Source organism: Mustelus asterias, chromosome 24 (assembly GCF_964213995.1).
Source record: "Mustelus asterias chromosome 24, sMusAst1.hap1.1, whole genome shotgun sequence".
Taxonomy (NCBI): domain Eukaryota; kingdom Metazoa; phylum Chordata; class Chondrichthyes; order Carcharhiniformes; family Triakidae; genus Mustelus; species Mustelus asterias.
Genome location: NC_135824.1, coordinates 11189909 through 11213556, shown reverse-complemented (window position 1 = coordinate 11213556; position 23648 = coordinate 11189909). Strand labels below are relative to the sequence as shown.

Here is a 23648-nt window from a genome sequence, read left to right as displayed (position 1 = left end):
CTGAGTGTAGAGTAAATACGATCAGAGTTGAATATCTCAACGAATGGTGTGCTTGGCCTCTCCCCCACAATCCTCTCGCCCCTCATGGCCCCAGCATGATCTGTGCATGAACGTGCGAGGTCCGAATATCACCCCCATGATTACAAATTGTTCAAGATAGGGGAATAAATATTACATGGCGTACAACATTTTGAAAAGACAGGCAGAATTTAAAAAGTATGCAGTTGTGCTCGGGGACAGTACAGTAAGGGGGGGATAGATACTGTTCTCTATAGCAGATGGTGTGAATCTCAAAGGTTATGTCACATGCCCAGAGCTAGGGTTCAGGACATCACCTTGGGGCTAGGAAGAATAATAAAGGATGATATAAGGCGATGAGGGAAATAGGATCTTGGTTCAGAAAGTAGAATAAAAATGGTTGGAGATTAAGAAAGGAAAATCAGAAAGAACAGGTGGAGAAGTTTCTTGGCTCCTTTACAGGAGTTAAAGCATTGGATAGGGCACTAAACAAGAAATTATAGGTGCCTGTAACAAAGGCAATGTAATAATTGTGGGGGACTTTAATCTTCGTATATACTGAACCAATTCTACTGGCAAAAGTGGTCTGGAAGATGAATTTGTAGAATACTTTTGTGACAATTTCCTAGAACAGCATGTTATTTTAAATCTTGATTTGATTTGATTTGATTTGATTTATTATTGTCACATGTATTAGTATACAGTGAAAAGTATTGTTTCTTACGCTCTATACAGACAAAGCATACCGTACATAGGGAAGGAAAGGAGAGGGTGCAGAATATAGTGTTACAGTCATAGCTAAGGTGGAGAGAAAGATCAACTTAATGCGAGGTAGGTCCATTCAAAAGTCTGATGGCAGCAGGGAAGAAGCTGTTCTTGAGTCGGTTGGTACGTGTCCTCAGACTTTTGCATCCTTTTCCTGATGGAAGAAGGTGGAAGAGAGTATGTCTGGGATGTGTAGGGTCCTTTATTATGCTGGCTGCTTTTCTGAGGCAGCGGGAAGTGTCGACAGTGTCAATGGATGAAAGGCTGGTTTGAGTGATGGACAGAGCTTCATCCATGACCCTTTGTAATTTATTGCGGTCTTTGACAGAGCAGGAGCCATACCAAGCGAGGCAGGGTTAATTAGCAATGTCATAGTAAAAGATCCACTGGGAAATAGCGATCATAATACAACTGAGTTCCACATTAAGTTTGAAAACAACATGCTCCATTCACAAACAAGGATCTTTAACTTAAAGCCAATTCCATAGGTATGGGGGGAATGCTTCAAACAAATGCAAGGATGAAGCCTGGCTGTGATGCCCTCTGCAGTCGAATGGCTAGCCAGCATTCATTGCCAAAACCTACCAACCGAATCCTCGCAGAAATACTGAGTACTTGAGTGAGGCACTGGAGAGTAATCAATGTCAGTACCGCACACAAGCCAGTGCATTAAGGAAAGGGAAAAGGGTGGAGAGAGAAGTAAAAAAAAAACTATTGTTTTGTTGAATTCAATTCCATATTCACAATGTTCTGGTGTCAATGTTTTATTCATTATTTTCTGTGCTGGCTCCATGAAGTGCTTCAGCACAGGTTACTGTTACACTTGGCAGTTAATCGCCCAAGCAAACTTCCGCTTCTTATTAAAGCAGAGTCAATGAAGCAGTGAAAAATAAATTCACCCGTTATCAAGGTAGGTGTTGTTCTTTCTTTCCTAGAAGAGACCTCCCCCCAATCCACCCCCCCACCCCCCACCCCCCCGCTTCTCCTGGAGGCACTAATTCTTCTTAGTAGGGGCCCTGCACAACCCTCACCCAAATCCTTCAGATGCAAGAATACATGGAAATTATTGGCTGTTTTATCACCAATCGGGCCTTACTTGGGCTTTTCTTTTATTCATTCGTGGGATGTGGGTGTCGCTGGTTGGGCCAGCGTTTATTACCCTTACACGAGGGCATTTAAGAGTCAACCACATTGCTGCGGCTCTGGAGTCACATGTAAGCCAGACCGGGTAAGGATGGCAGATTCCCTCCCCTAAAGGACATTAGTGGGTTTTTACAACAATTGGCAATGGTTTCATGATCATCATTAGATGATCCCTGATCATAGAATAGAATCATAGAACACCTATAGTGCAGAAGGAGGTCATTCAGCCCATCGAGCCTGCACCGACAACAATCCCACCCAGGTCCTATCCCCACTACCCCACATATTTACCCTACTAATCCCCCTGACATTCCCCTAACACTAAGGAGCAATTTAGCATGGCCAATCCACCTAACCCGCACATTTTTGGATTGTGGGAAGAAACCAGAGCACCCGGAGGAAACCCACGCAGACACGGGGAGAACGTGCAAACTCCACACAGACAGTGACCTAAGCCGGGAATTGAACTCGGGTCCCTGGCACTGTGAGGCAGCAGTGCCAACCACTGTGCCACCATGCTGCCCGTTATCATCAGACTTTTAATTCCAGATTTTTATTGAATTCAAATTTCACCAATGCCGTGGTGGGATTTGAACTCGGGTCCCCAGAGCACTACCCTGGGTCTCAGGATTACTAGTCTAGCAACAATGCCCCTATGCCACCACCTCCCTTTACTGGTAGGGGTTACTGGATATCGTTGGGGGAACAGTAACTCCCTCCCGGTCTTTTCCCTCCTTTATTGCTTGAATGTTGTCTAAAATTGTCACCCCTCCACTACCCCGTCACGCCTACCTTTAAGTCTACCACCTCCTCCCTGGCTAATGTCAGCCAATGTGAGTCAGGAACTGGGAACCTGTATCGAATTTACAGCACGGTCAGAGGCCATTGGGCCTAACTGGTCAGGAGTGGTGTTTGTGAGGTGGGAAGTGAGGTCTTCCCACCTCACCTCATTTCAGCTTCTCCATCCTGTATCCATCTATCTTCCCCTTAAAGGGCAATTTTTATTTTTTATTTTTATTTCAATTCAATCAAGTCCAATTCAGAGTCTCAACAAGTAGAGACATTCCCGATCCAAGCTGACAAGACAGGGCTCTCACCTCCTGTCTTGGGCTTGATCTACATGATCCAAGCTGATTGGAGTAGGAATAGCTCCTCCTCCAAGGCTTGATCTCGTTTGCATCTTAGCCAAAAGGCTGAGATGTCGCTTTTAAAAATTGCTTCAAATGAAGCTAAAATGTAACCTAATGACTTCAACCAAGCACAGCATGTCGATACTACACTTGATCTTAGCCAAAAGGCTGAGAAGCGATGGGCAGTTAGGAATGAGCGATGCCCACATCCTGTCAATGAATTTTTAAAAAGTAGGCCTAAGCTATTAGTTTCATTCATTAAGGTAACAATGTCCACATTTTAAACACTCTCAGAAGTTCCTCCTGAATTCTTTACTTGATTTATTTCTAAGTGTGCAGCCCACTTACCAAATGAGCCATTAAGAAACTCCTGTAACAGATGCTTGGAGTAAGAAATGCTGTAAAAAGATTATTGCATTATTTTCTGCTTAAAAGCAATTTAACTCATGGGTAATCATTCTACTTTATGGAATTTTCACAAAGCCAGAAGATGGTTATTCAAGAATTTTCTCTTGGCTTTCATTCACTATGGAGCCTTGATATTTTTTCTGTATCGGTGTATCGATGTATGGTGCAAGAAGTCTAAAGATGTGCGGGTTAGGTTGATTGGCCATGCTAAATTGACCCTAGTGTCAGGGGGATTAGCAGGGTAAATGTGGGTTTATTTATTTAGCTTATTTATTTATTAGTCACAAATAAGGCTTACATTAACACTGCAATGAAGTTACTGGTTACGGGAATAGGGCCTGGGTGGGACTGTGGTCAGTACAAACTCGATGAGCCGAATGGCCTCCTTCTGTACTGTGGGGATTCTATGAAGGATCACGAGGCAGGCCTTGTGGACTTAACACTGGGAGCTCTTTATTAGAGGCGTGCACTTTTCTGCAGTCCTCGACTGACTACCCCAGTTCCAACCTTGAGGAGCTAACCCTGGGGTCACATGACCTGCTATAAGACCGTAAGAGCACAATTAGGCCACTTGGCCCCTCGAGTCTGCTCCGCCATTCAATCATGGCTGATATTTTTCTCATCCCCATTCTCCTGCCTTTTCCCCATAACCCCTGACCCCCTTACTAATCAAGAACCTATCTATCTCTGTCTTAAAGACACTCAATGACCTGGCCTCCACAGCCTTCTGCGGCAAAGAGTTCCACGGATTCACCATTCCCTGGCTGAAGAAATTCCTCCTCATCTCTGTTTTAAAGGATTGTCCCTTTAGCCTGAGGTTGTGCCCTCTGGTTCTAGTTTTTCCCACTAGTGGAAACATCCTCTCCACATCCACTCTATCCAGGCCTCGCAGTTTCCTGTAAGTTTCAATAAGATCCCCCCTCATCTTTCTAAACTCCAACGAGTACAGACCCAGAGTCCTCAACCGTTCCTCATACGACAAGCTCTTCATTCCACGGATCATTCTTTTGAACCTCCTCTGGACCCTTTCCAAGGCCAGCACATCCTTCCTTCGATATGGGGCCCAAAACTGCTCGCAATACTCCAAATGAGGTCTGACCAGAGCCTTATACAGCCTCAGAAGTACATCCCTGCTCTTGTATTCTAGCCCTCACGACATGAATGCTCACATTGCATTTGCCTTCCTAACTGCCGAGTGAACCTGCATGTTATCCTTAAGAGAATCTTGAACAAGGACTCCCAAGTCCCTTTGTGTTTCTGATTTCCTAAGCTTTTCTCCATTTAGAAAATAGTCTATGCCTCCATTCCTCCTTCCAAAGTGCATAACCTCACACTTTTCCACATTGTATTCCATCTGCCACTTCTTTGCCCACTCTCCTAACCTGTCCAAGTCCTTCTGCAGCCACCCCCTCCCCCGTTTCCTCAGTACTACCTGTCCCTCTACATATCTTTGTATCATCTGCAAACTTAGCAACAGTGTCTTTAGTTCCTTCCTCCAAATCATTAATGTATATTGTGAAAAGTTGTGGTCCCAGCACTGACCCCTGAGGCACACCACTAGTCACTGGGATCGCTTACTGCTCTCTTAAAGGGGCAACACGCACCCCCAACATACATATATCACAATCTCCATTTAATTTCTTCAGTGGAATGGGATGGTGCCAGGAGAAGGGAAATAGCGAGTTAGACTGGGAACTTTCCTGATGCCCTCAAGTACCACCCTGGGGCACAGAGCACAGAGAGGAACAGTAAGTTGAGTTTGGGCACATGGCTACTGGGAAGCTTGGTCAAACTCACATCACCTTGACTCAGTTTCATTTTCACCTGTGAGTCAGAAGATTGTTGTCTCAAGTCTCACACAAGACTCGGGATTTTCCAGCAGCGCTCACCCGAAGACCGGAAAATCCCAACCCGAGGTCAATGGACCTTTGCATGATCCACTCCCAGCCCACTACAATTCCCGTGGCAGCTGGGACAAGAAAATTCCGCCCAAGGACTTAAGTACAAAATCGAGCTTGATACTTCCGCAATGACATCAAGTGAATGATGCTTTGTTGAATATGTTGTCCTTCTTTGGATGAGATATTAAATTCACCAAAAGAGGAATTGCTGGAAAATCTCAGCAGGTCTGGCAGCATCTGTAAGGGGAGAAAAGAACTGATGTTTCGAGTCCAGATGACCCTTTGCCAAAGCTCAGATTCCAGCATCCGCAGTAATTTACTTTTATATATTAAATTCACCTTCTGTCAACTTGTTATGGTGGACATTAAGGATCCCACTTGGTGTGGGAAAAGAAGTGGAATAATGCTCTGTTAATAAAGTTCCCATACATCTCAAAACTGGTGCCACACTGAGGAAAATCAAGGGCAATTCGGGATGGGCAATAAATGCTGGCCTCGCCAATAACACCCACATCCCATGAATGAAAAAGAATATATAAAATAAGCTTTATATCAAACTGTAAAAAAAAATACTCTGTAAATAAATGTTCCTGCAGGTTTTGAAACTAGTATCATCTGTGTGCTGTTCTGAGGAAAATCAAATAAAATATACAGCAAGGAAGTTAAAAATGGTCTAGACGATTAAACTTCTCTGAACTCAGTGGGTTAAAGTGAACATGCTGTCCAGTCTGGGAGATGGAAGCATCTCTCCTGATGTCTCTCCAGGACAGCTGGTGGAATATTGCAATAATCCTGCTGTGATGTCACAGCGCAAATACAGCTACATTGGTGACTCCCTATTCCTTGGAGTCACAACTTCATCCAAGTTGCCTCAGCGCTGCGTCATTTCCCAAAACCAATTTCTAAAATTAACTCAGCAGCATTGCATTGGATTGTAAAATTTCCAGGCTTGCGCCACACACGTGGTGATTCCAGAAGTGGTCCAGTTCCAAATGGTTGCATCCCTCATGAGCCACTGTTAGAATTCCTTTTGCTGACGCATTCCTGGTTCCCAAGCTCCGAACTGATTGAAAGGCAGCTGATTCCCCACCTTGGCTGTATTTCCCAATTTATTTCTCCATAGCAGCCTCTCTGTACTCTGGACTGTCAAATAACCAGGGTCTGGCCCTCTACACTACCCCCACCCTCTCCCACTACACACCCCCACCCTCTCCCTCTACACCCCCTCCACCCCACCCCAACGCCTTCAATTTTCCACTAGTTTTCACCTCTCCCTCCGAGTCTTTGCCAGCTTATATCTATTTAAAATGTAGGCAACTCAATCCAGCCAGTAGCTTGAACAAGAGGCCAGAGAGAGTTTGTTAATAATGCTATAAAGAACACAGACAAAAGCAGAGTTAGGAAAAGAATAAAGAAGGCAATGGGAGCAGACTTGAAATTAACTTGTTCGTTTCTTCCACACTGTGGGAACCAAGGGTTTCAGACTGGCAATGAGAGTGACAAAATGAGTGTGGTAGCTCAGTGGTTAGGCTACTGGACTGGTAACCCCGAGGCCTGGACTAATGACCTGGGAACCATGGGGCAAGAATCTCACTCAAAACCCATTCACTTACACATAGTTAGAGATCGATCCTGATGGGTTTGAATCCCACCGTGAGGAAGTTAAATTTAGTTAATTGGATAAATCTGGAATGAAAAGAGCTGTTAACCGTAACGGTGACCATGGGCCTACTAGAATCATAGAATCATCGACTCCCTACAGTGCAGAGGGAGGCCATTCGGCCCATCGAGTCTGTACCCACCACAATCCCTATGACCTGCCCCAAAACCCTATGTATTTACCCTGCTAATCCCCCTGATACGAAGGGACAATTTACCATGATCAGTCAACCTAATCCGCACATCTTTGGACTGTGGGAGGAAACCAGAACATTGGAGGAAACCCATGCAGACATGGGGAGAATGTGCGCATGGTGGCACAGTGGTTAGCATTGCTGCCCCACAGTGCCAGGGGCCCTGGTTCGATTTCTGGCTCGGGTCACTGTCTGTGTGGAGTTTGCACATTCTCACCGTGTCTGCATGGGTTTCCTCCGGGTGCTCTGGTTTCCTCCCACAGTCAAAAGATGTATGGATTAGGGAGATTGGCCATGCTAAATTGCCCCTTAGTGTCAGGGGGTTAGCAGGGTAAATAAGTAGGTTATAGGGATAGGGCCTGGTTGGGATTGTGACCAGTGCAGACTCGATGGGCCGAATGGCCTCTTTCTGCTCTTTCTGTAGGGATTCTATGATTCCATATAGACAATCACCCAAGGCCAGAAGTGAACTTGGGTCCCTGGTGCTGTGAGGCGACGGTGCTAACCATTCTGCCACCGTGCTGCCCTCGATTGCTGTTAAAATCCATCCGATTCACTAATGTCCATGAGGGTTAGGAAATCTGCTCTTCTTATTCAGTCTGGCTTACATGTGACTCTTAAACCCTCAGCAATGTGGTGAATCCTTAATTGCCATCTGAAATGACCCAGCAAGCAACTCAAGTTGCCACAAGGGCAATTAGCAATGGGCAGTAAATGCTAACCTTGGTTGTAAGACCCGGATGAATGAACGCGTAAGAAAACTGGGTAATGTCTTCTCATTATTACCTGTGTCTCAGTTTTTCCTTTGTCGTATCTTCAGCCAAAAGCTCTATCACCTTCATCTTGCCTTGTTCATCAGCTCAAAGTAATTGAAAGTCTACTTTCTCCCTGCAATCTCTCTTGTGGTTAATCAAGATTTATTGGACAATTTTTCATCTCCCATTCCAAGTTTATTTTTCTGATTGGTGAACCGCCTGACCTTCCTCTGTCTTCCCATCACCCTACAACATTCAGGCTCAAACATGAATGCTCAACTCTTGTCTTCTTTTTTGCTTTTCAGCCTTTGTGGGAGGCAGTGATGTAGTGGTATTGTCATTGGGCTAGTAATCCAGAGACCCAATAGTAATGCTCTGGAGATCTCGGTTTGAATCCCACCATGGCAGATGGTGAAATTTGAATCAAATAAAATCCGGAATTACAAAGTCTAATAATGACCATGAAACCATTGCCGATTGTCGGAATAAACCATCTGGTTCACTAATGTCCTTAATGTGGAGATGCCAGTGTTGGACTGGAATGGGTACAATAAGAAGTCTTACAACATCAGGTTAAATTCCAACAGATTTATTTGAAATCACGAGCTTTCGGAGCGCTGCCCCTTCATCAGGTGCGCTCCAAAAGCTTGTGATTCAAAATGAACCTGTTGGACTTTAATCTGATGTTGTGAGACTTCTCATAATGTCCTTTAGGGAAGGAAATCTGTCGTCCTTACCTGGTCTGGCCTACAAGTGACTCCAGAGCCACAGCAATGTGGTTGACTCTTAAATGACCTCTGACATGATCTATCAAGCCACTCAGCTCAAGGGTAATTAGGGATGAGCAATAAATACTGGCCCGGCCAGCAATGCCGACATCCCATGAATGAATTTTAAAAAATGTTCTGTCCTACAAAACATCGGAGCTTCTCCTGGATTTCCCAACAAAGAGGAACTCAGTTGCCCAAGGGTCATCTAATCATAGAATCATGGAATCCTTACAGTGTAGCAGGAGGCCATTCAGCCCATCGAGCCTGTACCAACAACCCCACGCAGGCCCTAACTCCGTAGCCCCATGTATTTACCCTGCTAATCCCCTTGCCACTAAGAGACAATTTAGCGTGCCCAATCGACCTAACCCACATTTTCGGAGTGTGGGAGGAAACCGGAGCACCCGGAGGAAACCCAGGCAGACAAAGGGAGAACATGCGAACTCCACACACACACACACAATCACCTGAAGCCGGAATTGAACCCGGATCCCTGGCACTGTGAGGCAGCAGTGCTAACCACTGTACTACGGTGCCATCCCCGTCTACAGCCTCCAAAATGGGTCTCATTGGCAGCTGTCTCTCATCCCCTCTCTCTCCTCTGGCTAAGTTCAGCCGCTGCTAATGTTGGTGGAAAGACAATGCTTTATTCCAGTGTGTAGCACTGGATTCTAAGTCAACAGGACATTAAACCACTTACAAAACAGGGCTTCTCAGGAGTGAACTTTCACTTACTTCCTTGTTAGAGAACCTTACGCTCCTTGCTGCCAAATCCCACAGAGCACAAATGACTAAAACAACTTTACTTTTACTTTCTCGTGTCCTTGAAACAGAGGAAGGTTTGTCTCCGAAACACCCAGAGTATTCCCAGGGTCCCGCGGCGCGATCCAGGAACTGAGAAATCTGGGCTTATTTTCATGTAAAAACAAGGGCCTCCCAGCTCTGGATCTTCCTACCTGCCTCCAGCAACCACCCTGTGCCAGTAAAAATGGGGGGAGATGGTTCAGGTCTAAATCAAGAGCTCGCCACAGACATGAGGAAAAACAAGCTTAAAAAAATGACTGCAAGTCTTTGGACTTCATCATTAAAACCAGAATGTTTTTTTTTGTTAAATTTAATTACAGGGCCTGACCATTTTCCTTTGGCGCTGGCCAGCGGACAGCTTGCTGCTAAATGGACTTAACAGAAGCCAGCTTCAGAGTGTGCTCAAGAAGTTCCAAAAGTGCAGAAGCTCGGGATGGTATATTTTTAAAGGTGCTATTGAATTACTGAGACAACACCCAGCTCCCACAACGGAGTGAAGAATAAATCATGTCACTGGAATGGGTTTCAGGTTCTAATATCGTCCTTCAGGTGAAATTCAGTCAATGAGATTTCTGGACACATTGCAGAGTTACTGGCTCTGTTAGGTGAGTGGTTCTTTTTTTAAAATTCATTCATGGGACCTGGGCGTCACTGGCTGGCCAGCATTTATTGCCCATCCCCTTGGAGGACAGGTAAGAGTCAACCACATTGCTCTGACTCTGGAGTCGCATGTAGGCCAGATTGGGTAAGGACGGCAGATTTCCTTCCCTAAAGGAAATTAGTGAACCAGATGGGTTTTTCCGACAATCGCGGTCATCAGTAGGTTCCTAATTCCAGATTTTTTAGTGAATTCAAATTCCAGCATCTTCCATGGCGGGATTCGAACCCGGGTGCTCAGAATATTAGCTGAGTTTCTGGATTAATAGTCTAGCGATAATACCACTAGGCCATCGCCCCCCTAGGACTGGGCGCTGTAATAATCAGTTTTTGTTAGATTCCATCAAGTTTTTAATTCAGCTTATTCTATAGCTGTTGGCTACAAAGATAAGACTTTTTATTTATCTATAGGGTGAGTCATTGGCCGTTGGATTTCCAGTGTCTCTCCCCCATGGATGATGCAGTTGTTCACTGTGCCGTCTAGTGTCGAACTGAGTCACCTCGACCAGACCTGCCCCAGGCTGTATTTCCATCCACAGCTGGCATGGACAATGGACATGTTACAATGTTCCACAGTGTCCTGGTTTAGTGAGGAGGAAAATCTGAAGATAGGCTTAATGTTGGCTATCGGACAATGGAAGCGAAAAATATTCCGCTAAAACCTGTGTCAGGCCCCACAGGTGAATAACCTGTGAACATTAAAACCAGAATGTTTTTTTTTGCATTTGGAATACTGCGTCCAGTTCTGGTCGCCACACTACCAGAAGGACGTGGAGGCTTTGGAGAGAGTACAGAGGAGGTTTACCAGGATGATGCCTGGTATGGAGGGGCTTAGTTATGAGGAGAGATTGGGTAAACTGGGGTGGTTCTCCCTGGAAAGACGGAGGATGAGGGGAGACTTAATAGAGGTGTATAAAATTATGAAAGGCATAGATAGGGTGAACGGTGGGAAGCTTTTCCCCAGGTCGGTGGTGACGTTCACGAGGGGTCATAGGTTCAAGGTGAAGGGGGGGAGGTTTAACACAGATATCAGAAGGACATATTTTACACAGAGGGTGGTGGGGGCCTGGAATGCACTGCCAGGCAAGGTGGTGGAGGCAGGCACACTGGGAACGTTTAAGACTTATCTAGATAGCCATATGAACGGAATGGGAATGGAGGGATACAAAAGAATGGTCTAGTTTGGACCAGGGAGCGGCACGGGCTTGGAGGGCCGAAGGGCCTGTTCCTGTGCTGTGTTGTTCTTTGTTCTTTGTTCTATTCAGCATCGAGACTGACAACTTGGGTGAGGTGCCAGAGGGCAGTCAGTACCTGTGGAATTGTCTCTCAGTGCGAACCACTGTCTGTCGAACCATTGCCCCAGTGTGAGCCAGTGCTTGTGGAACTGTACCCAGTGTGACTGAGTGCCTGTGGAACTGTACCCAGTGTGACTGAGTGCCTGTGGAACTGTACCCAGTGTGAGCCTTTGGATTTATATTTGAGGTGCGTGAAAAACCTTCATGAGAGGAAATTTGTTTGAAAATTCCTGTTGTCATGGGAATATGAGATTGCACCACCCATCAATCTCAAGCATCTAGTTTGCGAAGCACTCTTTTAAAGTGTTACCCCTCTCACTCTCCTGAAGGTGCAGACTGGGGAGGCAATGGCCTAGTGGTATTATCTCTAGACTATTAATCCAGAAACTCAGCTAATGTTCTGGGGACCCGGGTTCGAATCCTGCCATGGCAGATTTGAATTCAATAAAAAATACTTGGAATTAAGAATCTACTGATGACCATGAAACCATTGTCGGAAAAACCCATCTGGTTCACTAATGTCCTTTAGGGAAGGAAATCTACCATCCTTACCCAGTCTGGCCTATATGTGACTCCCGAGCCACAGCAATGTGGTTGACTCTAGGGATGGGCAATGAATGCTGGCCAGCCAGCGACTCCCATGAATGAATAAAAAAAAGACTCCCAAATGGGGTTAGGGATTCACTTTTAGCAGGAATGTGTAATGGGCTGTATTGCAATTGGCTGTCTGTCACACTCTCTGCCTGATATTCAATTCCATTCAAAAGGAGAGATGGTGATGTAAATGTTGCTGCACTAGTGATCGAGAGGCCCCGGCTATTGCTCTGGGGACATGGTTTCAGGAACTATAAGGCTAGTCTCAGTAATGAAACCATCATCGATTGTTGTAAAAACTCAATCTGGTTCACTGATGCCTGTTAGGGAAGGAAATTTGTTATCCTTACCTGATCTGCCCTATATGTGACTCCAGGCCCACAATAATGTGATTGACCCTTAACTGCCCCTGTGAAACAGCCTAGTAAGCCACTCAGTTTATGGGCAACAGATGCTAGTTTGCTGGTGATACCCATATCCCATCAAGGGAAAAAAGAAGTTAAGCCCCAATGTGACACTGCCCATCTCACATTAATATCCAAGACCAGTGATTCCATGAACTTAAGAAACACCCCAGCATCAGATCCAAGAGGCAGGTAGATCTAGTGAACAATGGTGGGTTGCTCCAATGTGGTCATTGTCATTGCTGGGTCCAACATTTTGCCACTCGTTGCCAATTGCCCAGTTCGATCAGCGGGCTGTTGGAGAGGTGGGATGCCCACAGGTGCCACCTTCTATCAGATGCCAGTCAGTCGCAGGAACCCTGGATTATCTTTTCCCTCCTGCTCTGACTCCTTAACTCAAGAGCATTGAGGCAATGCAAGTCCTGCACTAGATACCAGTCGCTGCGGAGTCTGAACTAAATGTAAGACTTCTCTAGTGTGTAAGTTTTAGGCTTGTGGCTCCTTGAAGCTGTGAGGGAAGTGCAGAAACCTTTTGTTGAAAGTATGTTGAAAGAATGTGTGGGTTGCGTTCTGAAATCCGAAAGCATTGTAACATAATAGTTTAAAAATGGAGTTAGGCTGTGGAGGGGAAATGTTCCAGGCATACTAACCAGTGTTAGCTATGGTGGTGGTATTCCTCGCTTGACTAAATTGGTGAGTAACACAGGTACACACCCTGGAACCAAGCTTAGAAGTGTGAAATTACACAATACAGGTCAGACTGAAGCATTCCCGAAAGGTTACAATTGATTATGTGTTGCTTTCTCAAACGCGTCAGCACCTGAGAGTCAGGAATTGTAAAGAGTGTCCAATAGCCAATTGTTCGCATTTCTTTGAAAGTCTGTGGCACCACAATGATGAATGAAGAGACACGTCAGCGTATCATAGCTGGCAAAACAACGCTTTTGTTACTGTCCTTGGGGCTGCAGGACAGAGAGAGGAATCACCCAGAGTTCTCTGCCTTCTTATTTCTTTCCTTAGTCCCTGCTGCAAAGTATTCACAGGATTGGAACAGGAGAACACAAGCCCTTCAAGGTTGACTAACCTGCCATCTGGATCGGGTTGTCCATGGCTGCCTAGAGAAGGTCACCTGTTGCGAGACTGAGATCATTATTTTTGTTCTTAATCTAACCTTCATGGGCAGATGATAGAATCATTCGGCGCAGAAGGAGGCCACTTGGCCCACTATACCTGTGCCAACATTTTGGGGGAAAAAAACTATTCCAATTAGTCCCACTCGTCTGTTTTTTCTCCCCATGGTCCTGCAAATAGCTCCCCCACAAGTATTTATCCAATTACCTTTTGAAAGCCATTATTAAGTCTGCCTCTGTCACTTTTTCAGCCAATTCCAGATCATATACAACTCACACAAAATATTTTCTTGCTTATGCCACCTCTGGGCCTTTTGCCAATTGTCTTAAACCATGAGGCCTGCATTCAACTCCCAAATTGTCAGCCATGGCCCACTAGGTAACACAATCCACTCTGGATTGAAGTAACACACCAGAGTCTCCAACACAAACACCAGGCTAACACTTCAATGCCATACTGAAGAAATGCACAGTGACTGAAGCGCTGTCATTGAGTTGAGCTGATAATATGAGGGTGGAACTTTACAGCCCTTTTATGTCGGGGGTGGCGGGGGTGGGGTGGTGGGAGTTGTTGTAAAATGGGAAGAGGTTTTCAAAAGTCCATTGACTTTAGCGAGACCATAAAATCCTCCCGGCACAACATTCCGCCCCCAGGCCTCTGCCCTCTCAGGTGAATGTAAAAGGCCCTATTTTGAGGAAGAGTGGGGAGGTTTTCTCTGCTGCCCTGGCCAATATTTATCCCTCAATCAGCATCTGCTCATTGTCACAATGCTGTTTGTGGGAGCTTGCTTTGCCACATTAGTTTGCTACATTTCCGGCATTACAACACTGACCCCATTTCAAATGTAAAAGGCCTGCAAAGTGGTTTTGGACAAGGGTGTGAAAGGGGCTACGTGAATGCAAGTCTCTCCCTTTTTTAAATGAATAGATTGAATTGTCTGGAGCAAAACTGGTGGCCCAAAGGGGGATTGGGGAAGGAGTGAAAGTAGCTAGCCCCAAACAGAATGTCTCCTGTCTTTTTCCTTGCAAAAGATGTATTTGTCCAGCTTGCCGATAGAGGCTACTAGTTTGGCACAAACCCTGCAGGAACTACTGCACACTCAATCTTGTGATCACCATGAACAAAGAAAAGCTCATGTGAGCCAGAGGACATCATGTTGCTGACGCCAGCCCACCCCTGAGTTATCTCACATCCAAATATTCTTGTCAAAGGTTTGACCTCCAGAGTCACTATTTAAAAAAAATTCTTTATATTCATTCGTGGGACATGGGCGTCGCTGGCTGGCCAGCATTTTTTGCCCATCCCTAGTTGCTATTATTCAGGCGGCAGTTAAGAGTCAACCACATTGCTGTGGCTCTGGAGTCACATGTAGGCCAGACCAGATAAGGAAGGCAGATTTCCTTCCCTAAAGGAACCAGATAGTTTTTCCCCCAACAATCGTTTCATGGTCATCAGTAGATTCTTAATTCCAGATTTTTTTTATTGAATTCGAATTCCACCATCTGCCGTGGCGGGATTCGAACCCGGGTCCCCAGAACATTAGCTGAGTTTCTGGATTAAGAGTCTAGCGATAATACCACTAGGCCATCGCCTCCCCTATCTCTCACATCTTATCTTCTTGGATTTCACCGCCACTATTTAGACTTTATTAAAAAATAAATAACTGCCAAGAATGAAGTGTTGCTTTTGGGAGGGGAACAATCAGCAAAGGATCAGTTCTATCCTTGGGAAATGAAAGCAAGTTGTGTAAATGGGTTAAGGCACAGATAAGACAATGAAAGAGAAGAATAAACTGATGGGATCGAATGGCAACTCCTGTTTGTTTTAATTCTTTCATGGGATGTGGGCATTGATGGCTGGACTAGCATTTATTGCCCATCTATAAATGCCCTTTGGAGGGTGATGGTGAACCACCTTCTTGACCTGCTGCAGTCAACATGATGCAGATACAACAGTGTAGGAGGAGGTTTCATTTTCTTAAATTATTTATTAGTCACAAGTAGGCTTACATTAACACTGCGAAGAAGCTACTGTGAAAATCCCCCAGCCGCCATACCCCGGCACCTGTTCGGGTACACTGAGGAAGAATTTAGCATGGCCAATACACCTAACCAGCACGTCCTTCGTACTGTGAGAGGAAACCGGAGCACCCGGAGGAAACTCACACAGACATGGGGAGAACGTGCAGACTCCGCACAGACAGTGACCCAAGCTGGGAATCAAACCCGGGTCTCTGGCACTGTGAGGCAGCAGTGCTAACCACTGTGCCATCGTGCCGCTCTAGGATTTGACCCAAAGACAGTGAAGGAACTGCAATATATTTCCAAGTCAGGATGCTGTGTGACTTTGATGGGAATTTCCTGGGTGTTCCCATGTATCTGCTCTTGTCATTTTAGGTTGGAGAGGTTATGGGTGTGGAAAATGCTGTCAAAGGAACCTTAGTGAGTTCCTGCAATGCATCTTGTAGATGGTATACACTGCATATCTGTGGTGGAGGGACTGAATGTTTAAGGTAGTGAATGGGATGCCAAACAAGCTGGCTACTCAGTCCCCTGGTGATGTTGAGCTTCTTGAGTGTTGTTAGAGCTGCACTCATCCAGGAAAGTGGAGAGTATTCCATTACACTCCTGTTTTGAGTCTTGTAGATGGTGGACAGGCTTTGGGGAGTCAGGAGGTGAGTTACATTCCATAGAATTCCCAACCTCTGAACTGCTCTTTTAAACACAATAGCTGGAATTCTACCATCCTGCCTGCCACAAGAATCGGAGTGGGCGAGGGGCGGACAATGGGAAGGTTCATTGGGTGGGATTTTCCGGTCTTGGGTCGAGCGAGGCCATAAAATCCCACCGAGTATTTATATGTCTGGTCCAGTTTAGTTTCTGGTGAATTGTGACCCTCAGGATGTTGACTCAAGAACAGCTTTTTCCCTGCTGCTGTCAGACTTTTGAATGGACCTACCTTGCATTAAGTTGATCCTTCTCTACATCCTAGCTATGACTGTAACACTACATTCTGCACTCTCTCCTTTCCTTCTCTATGAACGATATGTTTTTTCTGTAGAGCTTGCAAGAAACAAAACTTTTCACTGTATGTTAATACATGTGACAATAATAAATTAAACCAAATCAAATCAAAGTGTTAGAATGTAACAGGTGACAACTTTCTATTGGATGTAATGTGACCAATGGTAACAAGTTGTAAGGATCAGCTGACCCAGTAAACCATGGAACCAATTATAGAATGATGTGATCGTCAGCTGACCAGCCAACTCACTATAAATTAGAACTGTTGGGAATTATGGGGAATTTGGATTGGCCCAGGATGAGGTCCCAAGTTTGGAATGATTAAGTTTCTTTATTAAAACCTTTCTTTGATTTATAAGTTGGAGTAAGTTTTACTATATTTTTATTGTCAGAGTTCCTTCTGAAGAAACAGATAGTGAGGCTTTTTAGCAAGAAGCCTCAAGTGCAAAAAAAGAGTGATAGAGTCATAGAGGTTTCCAGCATGGAAACAAGCCCTTCGGCCCAACTTGTCCATGCCGCCCCTTTTTTAACCACTAAGCAAGTCCCAGTTGCCCACGTTTGGCCAATATCCCTCTATACTCATCTTACCCATGTGGCTGTTTAAACGCTTTTTTAAAGACAAAATTGTACCTGCCTCTATTATTACCTCTGGCAGCTTGTTCCAGACACTCACCATCCTCTGTGAAAAAATTCAGGTGCTTGAAGTGGAACATTTTGGTTGGAAGAATTCTGCAGCCACTAATTGAACGCATCTAATGTAAAAGTCACAGATAAACACAAAACATGAAATACAAACAGAAAATGGTCAAAAATTGCACCTGGTTCATGGGTGAAAAGAGATGTTGGGTTAATGTTCTGGATCATTGCACCAGCGGACACTGACAGACTTGCTGTCTATGTTTAGCATCTTCTGTCTTTATTTCAGACCTCAGGAACTTTCTTTTCATTTTTCTTTGTAAAAAGTGACAACATATTGTGTTGGCTTTGCACTGAAAAATTCACCTGACAAAATGGATAGACATCAGGAGGGTTTTGCAGTGGTATAAAGATGTCATATTGGCTTCAAGGTTGTTGATGTAAAACAGCTACTCAGAATGCTATTAATCTCGAGGCTGTAGCGGACACCTTTGGGAGCTTAGTCCTGCTGTCAGCACCTGACATTCCTTGTTGGAGATGACAATATTACAGATCAGAAGAAGGCCAAAGGTCACCCATCTGGGAGTGATTGACAGGAAGGTCTTTTGTTGCCATTTGCATGGAGTTCAATGTAATGAAATCTGTTCTTTTTTCCCCCCAACAATTGTATTAGTTGGCAGACATTTCAGTGCAGTGCTGAAGGAATGTGGTTAGCGCTGCTGCCTCACAGCGCCAAGGACCTGGGTTCGATTCCCGACTTGGGTCACTGTCTGTGTGGAATTTGCACATTCCCCCCATGTCTGTGTGGGTTTCCTCCGGGTGCTCCGTTTCCCTCCCACTGTCCAAAGATAAAGTTTAAAGTTTATTTATTTATTATTCACAAGTAGGCTGACCATTAACACTGCAATGAAGTTACTGTGAAACTCCCCAGATGTGTGGGTTAGGGTGATTGGTCATGCTAAATTGCTCCTTAGTGTCAGGGGGACCAGCTAGGGTAAGTGCATGGGGTTATGAGGTTAGGGCCTGGGTGGGACTGTGGTCAGGGCAGACTCGATGGGCCGAATGGCCTCCTTCTGCACTGTAAGATTCTGTGATTCTATGTTGTTTTTCAGATGCGATGTCTGCACTTCCTGGTGGCTATTAAAGATCCCTAGACATTGTTCTGAAGAAGAGCAAGTGAGTTGCAACAATGAGCACACATCAAAAAAATTTTAAACAGAAAATGCTGGAAAATCTCAGCAGGTCTGACAGCATCTGTGGAGATAGAATAGAGCCAATGTTCCTGACTCAAAACATTGGCTCTATTCTCTCTCGATGTGGAGATGCCGGCGTTGGACTGGGGTAAACACAGTAAGAAGTTTAACAACAAGTTTAACCTGGTGTTGTTAAACTTCTTACTCTATTCTCTCTCCACAGATGCTGTCAGACCTGCTGAGTTTTTCCAGCATTTTCTGTTTTTGTTTCCGATTCCAGCATCTGCGGTATTTTGCCTTCATCCAAAAAGTTCTCCATTGGCTCTGGGATGTCCTGAGTTGTGAAAGATGCTATAGAAATGCCAGTCCTTCTTTCAATGTCACCTTTTGGATGATTGGATTTGCAGTTTCGATTGATAGGTTCATTTGGATTATTCACTTCATCCATTTGAACCCAGAGGTCCCTGCCATGACTGGGTACATATCATCATCAGTTAGCAGTGTAAAGCACAGTGTTTGGCAATCCCAAGCCACACCCTGCACTGAGTCAGCTTCTGAGGCTGGCCTGACATGCTCTTTGATGTGCGATATAACACACGAGAGGCGTGATGTACTCGGGAAATAAAGGCTTTTATTGACAACAATAACAGAGCTACCATATACAGTACACGATCCCAGACTAAAGAGTCACCAGGCAGAGCAGTGACCTTTATACCTCTCCCAGGAGGCGGAGCCGACTGGGGTGTACCATAACAACTATATTACAGGTAGAACAGCCCAACCCTAACCCCAACAGTAACATATACGGACTCATAGTACTGGCCAGACCATGGCTCAGCAATACCTAGTGGGAACCAACAATGGTTCACCACATTCACCCCTCCTTTGAAAACAAAGGCCGGCGGGGTACAAAACACAGAATAATTGCTCGTTTGTCTATAAGTTCAAGCGGTCTGGGGGACCGCACCGTCATTGTGACCTCCTCAACACCGGCAATGACACCGGTTCAGGCAATCACGGTGACGTTCTCTCCAAGGCGATGTCCAGTGACTCCTCCAGTGCCTCACGGGCCGGTAGACCCCGAGGTGGTGACAATCCGCTGAACTCGGGCACGCCTTGAAGTGGCGACCATCTCCTGGACTCAGGCAAGCTGTACACGGGAGTAAGAGGGTTAAGTGATGGACCCGATACTGCCCGCGCCGTGTCAGGAGGGGAAAAATGGTTGGGGGGTCCCTAACAGTAGGTGTGGGAGCGACAGGGGTTTCCAAGTCCCCTGCTGGCGCCAGATCTCGAATCGAGACCGTGTCCTCTCGCCCGTCAGGATATGCCACGTAGGCATGCTGAGGGTTGGCGTGGAGGAGATGGACCTGTTCAACCAGAGGGTCGGACTTGCGGGTCCTAACATGTCGCCGCAGGAGGACAGGTCCTGAGTACGTCAACCAAGACGGTAATGAGGTCCCAGAGGAAGACTCCCTAGGGAATGAAAACATTCTCTCATGAGGAGTAGCGTTGGTTGCCGTACACAGGAGTGAGCATATGGAGTGGAGCGCATCATGGAGTACCTCTTGCCAACGGGAGACTGGAAGACCTTTAGACTTCAACGCCAGTAAGACAGCCTTCCAGACTGTAGCATTTTCTCGTTCGACCTGTCCGTTACCCCTTGGGTTGTAGCTCGTGGTGCTACTAGAGGCAATCCCGTATGAGAGCAGGTATTGCCTCAAGTCATCGCTCATGAACGACGAGCCCCTATCGCTGTGGATGTAACAGGGGTAACCGAACAGGGTGAAAAGATCACGAAATGCCTTGATAATCGTGGCAGCGGTCATATCAGAACAGGGAATGACAAAAGGGAATCGTGAGTACTCATCAACCACATTGAGGAAGTACACGTTCCGATCTGTCGAGGGAAGGGGGCCCTTAAAGTCCACACTCAGTCTTTCGAAAGGACGAGTGGCCTTAACGAGTTGTGCCCTGTCAGGTCGGTAAAAGTGCCGTTTGCATTCCGCGCATACCCGGCAGCTTCTGGTTATGGACCTGACATCCTCCACCGAGTAGGGTAGATTCCGGGCTTTTATGAAGTGGTAGAGCCGAGTGACCCCCGGATGGCAGAGGTCATTGTGGAGAGCCTGTAATCGATTCTCCTGCACACTGGCGCATGTTCCACACGACAGGGCATCCGAGGGCTCGTTGAGCTTCTCTGGACGATACATGATATCGTAATTGTAGGTGGAGAGTTCGATTCTCCACCTCAAGATCTTATCATTCTTGATCTTACGCCATAACGTGTTGTTGAACATGAACGCCACGGACCGCTGGTCCGTGAGCAGAGTGAACCGTTTGCCCGCCAAGTAATGGCGCCAATGCCGGACGGCCTCCACAATGGCCTGGGCCTCCTTTTCCACCGCCGAGTGTCGAATTTCAGGGCCTTGGAGGGTGCGAGAGAAAAAGGCGACGGGCCTGCCCGCCTGGTTAAGTGTGGCGGCCAGGGCGAAATCAGATGCATCACTCTCCACCTGGAAGGGGATGGACTCGTCGATAGCGTGCATCGTGGCTTTCGCGATGTCGGCTTTTATTCTTGCAAAGGCTAAGCGAGCCTCTGTTGCTAGGGGAAAAGAGGTAGACTTGATGAGCGGACGGGCTTTGTCCGCGTAATTGGGAACCCACTGTGCGTAGTATGAGAAGAAGCCTAAGCATCTTCTCAGTGCTTTGACGCTAGTGGGCAGGGGAGGTTTGAGGAGAGGACGCATACGGTCTGGATCAGGGCCAATGACCCCGTTTTCCACCACGTATCCGAGGATAGCTAGGCGGTGCGTGCGCAATACACACTTCTCCCTGTTGTAGGTCAGATTCAGGCGAGATGCAGTGCGTAAGAATCTAAGAAGGTTGGCATCGTGGTCCTGCTAGTCATGGCCGCAGATGGTGACCTTATCCAGGTACGGGAAGGTAGCCCGCAGCCCGTTCTGGTCCACCATTCGGTCCATAGCACGCTGGAAGACCGAGACCCCATTCGTGACACCAAAAGGAACCCTTAAAAAATGGTACAGGCGACCATCCGCCTCAAAGGCTGTGTATTGTCAATCCTCTGGGCGAATGGGGAGTTGGTGGTAAACAGATTTTAAGTCGATGGTGGTGAACACCCGGTACTGCGCAATCTGATTGACCATGTCAGATATGCACGGGAGGGGATACGCATCCAGCTGCGTGTATCTGTTAATGGTCTGACTATAGTCTATGACCATCCGGGGTTTGTTCCCATTCTTAACCACCACGACTTGCGCTCTCCAGGGACTAGCGCTAGGTTGGATGATCCCTTCCTTGAGGAGCCGCTGAACTTCAGATCGAATGAAGATCCGATCTTCAGCGCTGTAACGCCTGCTCTTTGTTGCGATGGGCTTGCAGCCTGGCACGAGATTCTGGAATAGGGAGGGTGTGGTAATCCTAAGCGTTGAGAGACTACATGTGGAGCGCATTGGGCAATTTAGAGGCTGCGGGTCTCCCACTGAAAGCGGAGGGAGTGGCCCACCATACTGCAGGGTTACACTCTTCAAGTGGACCATAAAATCTAGTCCTAGGAGTATTGGCGCGCAAAGATGCGGTAACACAAGGAGCTTGAAGTTCTCGTAGACTGTGTCCTGCACTGTCAGATTGACCACGCAACTCCCTAGCACGGTGACAGACCGGGACCTTGATGCCATCGAAATTGTCTGCTTGACAGCCCGAATCTGGAGACCACACCGCTTCACGGTGTCTAGATGAATGAAGCTCTCCGTGCTCCCGCTGTCAAACAGACAATAAATCGGGCGTTTGTTTACCTGTAAGTCCATCATGGACTTGTCGAGTCTGTGAGACTTGGCCTGGTCCAGGATGATCGACGCCACCGTTGGTTCATGGGTGCAACTGCAGGCAGCTGAGATGGTGGATGAGGACCCCTGCTGGTCATTCGCGGACGGTGCCGACCAACATGGCTGCCCCCATAGGTCGCACATGGCCGATGGCGCCAAAACCTGGGGCCCCTGCAGGTCGCACGTGTCTTGCGACTCCGTCGTTCGGAATGGCGACGTCCTGGAATCGCACGTGGCAGAAGACCTTGAAGATGCAGAAGACAAGGAGGCCGGCTCCGGGGAATCACACGCCGCACTGCTGGTCTTGGATGAAAGTTTGGACCGGCATACCTTGGAATAGTGCCCCTTCTTGCCGCAAGCGGAGCACAACACCGCTTTAGCTGGACATCGCTGCCGAGGGTGTTTCACCCCCCCACAGAAGTAACACCGCGGGCCGCCTGGAGCTGCTGCCGTCGTCAGGTCCGAGGCTGGGAATGCAATCGCGCAGTTTTTCGGTCCCGCTGAATGAAGTGGGGTCTGTGACTGCCCCTGCCACGCTGTCTCCACGTGGTCGTCGGGGTACATCGCCAGACTTTTGGAGGCCGTTTCTAGAGCGTCAGCTAACTCTATGGATTTAGTGAGGTCGAGGTTACCTTCCTCCAACAGCCGAAGGCGGATGTACGACGAGCCAATTCCCGCCACGAACGCATCTCGAGCGAGGTCGTTCATGTACTGGTCTGCCGACACTGCCTTGCAGTTGCAGGCTCTGGCTAGCTGCTGAAGCTCGCACGCGTACTGTTCCGTCGTTTCGCCGGGCTGCCGCCGTCGAGTGGCGAGAAGGTATCGAGCATGCATCTCATTCGGCGGTTTGTTGTATCGCTTCATGAGAAGGTCGAGGGCCCCTTTGCAGTCGGTGGCCGCACGGATCGCTAGGTATACAGCGTCGCTTACCCTCACGTGGAAGACCCGAAGTCTGTCGGCGTCGTTGTTGACCGCTGTGGAGGCGTCGAGGTAATCCTGGAAACACTTCAGCCAGTGGTCGAAAGTGTTCGATGCGCCCGCCGCACGTGGGTCCAACGTAAGCCGTTCGGGTTTAAGCATTTGCTCCATGTTTTCTTTGTCGTTTTTTTCACAAAAAAAAGAATTTATTTGTTGTCAATAAAATTGATGCGCGATATAACACACGAGAGGCGTGATGTACTCGGGAAAGAAAGGCTTTTATTGACAACAATAACAGAGCTACCATATACAGTATACAATCCCAGACTAAAGGGTCACCAGGCAGAGCAGTGACCTTTATACCTCTCCCAGGAGGCGGAGCCGACTGGGGTGTACCATAACAACTAT

The 23648-nt window shown here is 46.8% G+C and overlaps 1 non-coding gene across 1 annotated transcript; it reads right to left on the bottom strand.

Moving 5' to 3' along the window:
- Positions 1–3037: 3037 nt before the first annotated feature.
- On the bottom strand, positions 3038–3236 carry LOC144511576 (U2 spliceosomal RNA). Its single transcript, XR_013500845.1, has one exon. It is a non-coding gene; the product is annotated as a U2 spliceosomal RNA (small nuclear RNA).
- Positions 3237–23648: the final 20412 nt, after the last annotated feature.